This window comes from Megascapheus bottae, chromosome X (genome assembly GCF_031878675.1).
Source record: "Megascapheus bottae isolate mThoBot1 chromosome X, mThoBot2.hap1, whole genome shotgun sequence".
In the NCBI taxonomy this organism is placed as follows: Eukaryota; Metazoa; Chordata; class Mammalia; order Rodentia; family Geomyidae; genus Megascapheus; species Megascapheus bottae.
The window spans coordinates 60,318,878-60,324,731 of NC_143547.1; positions in this window are offsets into that span (position 1 = coordinate 60,318,878).

Below are 5,854 nucleotides of genomic sequence, written 5' to 3' on the forward strand. Positions count from 1 at the left end.
GATCAATAGATTATTCCTTTTATTATCAAGAAATATATTCCACTGAATTAACCACTAATCTGTGAAAAATCTATTGGAAATTAATCATGTAGAAAGGAAGTAGTAGGACTGTCAGTAGACAAAAGAAATCACAGTCTTTCTGAAGTCTAAACTTCTCATAGTATCAATAGCAAGCTAATAGAATGCTTGCTGTGTCACAAACTAATGGGGAAGATTCATAGGATGAAATCTATTTGGGGTCATGCAATAGTTCTTAATCTTAATTGAAGGAGGAGATACACAGATGTGTGTGTATACAATAAGATTGCTTAGAAATACCCATACACACTCACAAATACACAAACAAGATGCACAAGTAAAATGTAGTATTGACTGATCTTTGTAGGTTTTGTGTTTGTTAATTTCCTGGATTTAGGATTGTATTATAGTTATATAGCATGTTACCATTAGGAGCAGATGGGTGTAGAATGCACAATACTTGTTTTTGTTATTGTCTCAAACAGAAAATTAAGTGAAAATAGTAATTATGAGTATTTTAATTACAGCAAGAGCTGAGCAGATTTAAATAATTGGACAAAGGAAGCATTAACCAAACTGGTATTTCTGGAACATTACACAATGAGAAACTATTAATAACTGCACTTCAAAAAATAAATGTTTTCTAAAGCCAGTAGATTTAGAGATTTTCCTCTGTTTTCCTGTGGTTTTTATTCCTGGAAACATTTCAGATTCATCTAAATAAATAATAAAGGAATAAATGATTTTCAATAAGTCAAAGAATAAGCCATGGGCCATGAGGTTAGCCTAGTGGTAGAGCGCTTGCCTAGCATGCACGAAGACCCAGGTTCAATTCCTGGGTTCCACATACATAGCAAAAAAGACAGAAATGGTGCTGTGGCTCAAGTGTTAGAGCTGTAACCTTGAGAAAGCCCAAGGACAGTGCTGAGGCTCTGAGTTCAAGCACCAGGACTTGCAAAAAAATAATAAGTCATAACACCAAGCCACACACTGGAAAGATTATTTCACTTATAATGAAATTTTGGCAAAGCAATATGGTACTCAGAGTCAATACTCATATCTCAGGTATGATGTAGTTTCCCTTAACAGCGCAGGCCCTGATCATTTGATTTAGAACTATGGCAGACTGAATGCAACAAGAAATGACCACTTAGGGAAATTATAAGAGAAAGTATACCAGACTATCATCTTCATTTCTGAGAGCCTCCAGACATTGCTTTCCTATGAGATGAGGAAAGAGACAAGAAACAAATAGGTTTTATTTTATTATAGCACAAATTAACTACAGGATTACATGTACAAAAAATATTCCCTGACTCAAAGGATTTCACTGAATCCTGATGACCTACACCTCACTCCAATACTTGTGATGATAATCACTCAAGATGGAGAGAATACTACATAAATTGAAGGAAGATATCATTTTCAGCAAAATTTATAGAGAATGATGTAAATAAAATCTGAATTGAAGCTTTTCAGATGCTAAAGCTCATTTCCTGCCATTCCAGTTACCATATCCATAACTGGGGAAAAAAGACACAATGACCTAAACGTAGCTGATTTTGACAATTGAAAGAAATAACAATGTAAACTAAAGGCAGATAAGAAGAAAAGACATACCTACTACCTGACAAAAGTAACTGTAAGCCCTCTATACATTACCCTGACAATAAAATTAAAATTTAAAAATATCAAAAAAAGCAGAAAAGACAGAGGCACAGTAATATCAAAGATATTCACAAGATATTAGGACAAACTTAGATGTCCTACTGAAGAATATAAACAACCTGATTTAAGTCTGGCACCAGTGAGACACAACTTTAAAGCTTGCTTTTCAGGAGGCTGAGATCTGAGGGTGGTAGTTTGAAGATGAAGCAGCAAAGCCCATGAGAGTCTTACCTCCAATTAATGATCAAAAAATAGCCAAAACTGTAGCTGTGGCTCAAATGGTGGAGCATAAGCTTTGAGGAAAGGAAGGTAATGGAGAGTGCTCAGGGTCACAGTACAAGCCTCAGTGCTGGAATACATACATACACAATGGTGTTGATTTAAATGTAAAAATATACCTTACTCTTGGATAAGAAGATTGATTATTTGTAAATTTAATTATAAATTCAAAGAAACCACAATCAAAGTATGAAGAAACTTTGATAGGAAGAGACAGAGGAGCTCAATAAAATACCTTATACTGTAGAATATTGAGGAAGAATAAGTAAATATTTCCAAAAGTCTTTCAGAAATTAATTTTATCAGTAATTCTTAATAACAGATACTAAGAAATGTGTGAGAAAGTTAAGCTTTAAATTAGTTCTGCTAGTACAAAAAGCACCCAAATAGATCTTAATTTAGTATCAAAGTAAGGGTAATTGGGTAATAAAAGAAAGAATTAATTATACCACCTATCCAATAATGGCACTGAAGTAAAAAATGCAAAGTCCTGTTAACAATAAAAATGGTGGTTTTCACATCACCTCTTGTGGCTTTCATATGAAAATTATTCCAGGAATATCAACTAATTAAATAAAAACTGTAAGTACTTAAAGAGCTTATAGAAATATTTTAACATATGAAAATCACTTATACAAACAAAAGTTATTTGGGTATGGTAAGATCTTTGTAATCCACATAGGAAAATTTCAAATCATGAAAAACAACTAAATGGACTATATTAAAATTAAGCCTGGCAGGGAAAAATAAAAAAATATGTACAAAATGAAAAGAAAAATGTAAGATGTATATTTTTTCTTATTTCAAAGGAAGTGTTAACAATTACAGTTAGAGAAAAAGATGCCTATTGTATCAATGCTATAAAAAAAGATAATGATATATCAATTCCATGCAAAAAAGGAATAATTAGCCTACATTGATATAGAGTCCCCAAATACAATAAATGTAAAATAAAAGCATAGAATGGCAGTTACCATGTTAATAAAACAGATATTTACTTTTTCCTACAATGCAGGTGTCTTTGAATGTACTAATTTTAAAGTATTTTTCTACTCAGCATATCTTTCATATTTCTACAGTAAAGATATTTTATTGTGCAAATGATCTATAATAAAATGTGATAATGCAAATAAAACATGTTTAATCAGCTTAGTTGATATAACTAAGGAATAGAAAGCACATACAATTTTACTAACAACACTGTTGAATGTAAGTCAATATGATTACTTTTTTCTGTAAAGAGAGTCCCATAAATGGAATGTTAAAGGGCGAACAAATGCAGCAGATACTCACTACACACTATAGTAAAAATTAACTATACAATTTGTAAGGGAAAGGAGGGCATCAGGAAGGAAAACTGGGAGAGAGAGCAAGCAAAGAGGTGACAATGTTCATGATTTATGTAACTGTAACCCTCTGTATATCACCATTAAAATAATAATAAATACACATACATATAAATCTCTATCATGCAAAATGCAAAACCATAAGCAGTATATGAGAATTTACACTAATGTGTTCCTGAAAATTGGCAAGTATACCTTATCCATGTAATAAAATTTTGTAATATATTATTACATAATAAACAAGTCATATATTAAAACAAAATAATGAAGGCATGGCTAATGCAAAGTTACTTAAACCCTACCTATTTCTGACCTGAGGTCAAAACACACTTTTGTTGGTTGCTCAAGTATATTTTCTCTCAAGTAAATGTAAGCTTCAGTACAATGTTCTGGGAAATCTGGAAAAATATATACACAGAAAAAATCTATAGAAAATGAGTAAAGTCCATTTGGAGAATTTCTTGTGTGTATATTTCTTGTAAAAATACATACTGTGCATTTCAATACTTAAATGTTTCATTTTTATATTTTCTTTTTTCTTTTTCATATTCTTTCTTCTACTCTCCTTTTTAAAAGCATGATTTAAACCATCCTTTATAATATGCCCAGACTCTGCTACAATGCCACCAGACTCCCATATAATGTCATTTCTCTAAAGCCTTCATGGAGAAATATATGATATTCTTCTACCTGCCAAACAACAGATTATAAAGACTCAGAAGCTTCCTTTCCCTTTAAAGTTTTTCTTGAATATATTTAAAAGAGATACTACTTGAGTTATCCATCCTCCATAGCTTCTATTTCCAAAGGTCAAGCATGAATTCTTCCATTCTTCTGTAAGTCTCTACGCTCTCAACTTCATAATAGAAGTGTTTATTATTCAACTTTTCAACATGTCTGTTAGCCATGGTGTCAAAAGGCATAAACACACAGAAGCAAATTACAAAAGTTAGTAGTTGATTAAGTTACAAATGAAAAATGTTGGGTAAAAATAAAGTAGAATCCAACTATGAGAAAAAAGTTGTTTGCTTTTTTAGAAAGGTAACTCTGGAAGCACTGAATTACTGAAATGATTTCCTGTAATAAATAGAAAACTCTCCAGATCATCAATTTTTATTCAATTAAACTAGATCATTTTGAATGTGATTAAATCAAGGTTTTATTTCTTAAAACTATACAGCAATCTTTATTATATGAACTCTGTTTATTTGCTAATATAGTAATTTTTACAACATGGTAATTAATAGTTTGAGCTCTCTTCAATATTTGTCTCATAGCTACACAAAATCTATTTGAAAATCACTTAAAACTAGATCAAATACTAGTAATGTCGTAGAATCTTCTGTTAGTCTGTCAGTACTTCCTCTGACATGTAATTTAAGGTATGATATAGACTGAATTTTGTGTCATCAAGAATTCAAAATGTACTCTATAAAACCCCACAAAATGTAAACTTTTAAGCAATATATAATTCGGTTTAATTTATATTTCAGGTTACATATTATATTTCACCATGTAATACTACTTGTTCTCTAAGCTGAAATGTTCAAAATATTTTCCAGATATGGGAAACTCACATTTCCTCTCTCATATAATGCAAATAATACTAAAACTGTTGAAAATTAACAGGTGATTAAATAACTTTGATAGCTAAGTCCTTATTAATGAAAATTTCAAAGGTCAAGAAAGATGATGGATATGCTAATTACTCTGATCTTATCTACACAGTATATAACTATCTCTTGAAATAAAACATGGTATCCTTCTATATATGCCAAGTAAAATAATGCAAAAGCAAAAATAAATAAAATAAAGTGGCTGCACCAGGATGTCAAGAAACCTGACAGTTTTTTTCTCATCATAGAGTTGCTTGGAGCTTCTTATCAATTGGTATCGCAGAATTAGAAAATTATGTGCATTAACTTCCAGCTGTTACTTTATAAATAAATGACTTTTTGCATGAGTTCCACTTGCAAGCACTACCACTAGAACATCTCAAACTTATGGAAAACTAAAAGTAGAGGAAATAAAGGCTTTGAAAATCTTTTCCACTGGGTTTAAAGGTCTCATTTAATATATGAGTATCTTGACTTTTAGTAGGATTATTTTTTTACTTCCCCTTGTTCTACCACCACTCTTTGGAAGTCTTCGTTTTTGAATGTTCAAATAGAAAGGCATTGTTCGTTATTTGAACCTCGCTTCAATAATCATTAGTGGTTTAGCCATGAAATATTTTATTTAACTTCAACATAAATACATAATTTAAAAAAATCATCTTATACTCAGTACCTCAGGTATTTTCTTTCTAAATACCTTTTTTTTTAATCAGTCCTGAGGTTCGAACTCTGGGCCTCAGTACTTCCATCTTTTTCTATGTATGTGGTACCGAGGAATCGAACCGAGGTCTTCGTGCATGCTAGGAAAGCACTTTATTACTAGGCCAAACTCCTGGCCTCTAAATAACTTTTCTTTGTCTTTTGCAGTTTTTACCCATTTTGACTCTCATAATGGTCCTAAAATGTGGATTGTCAATACTGAAAACC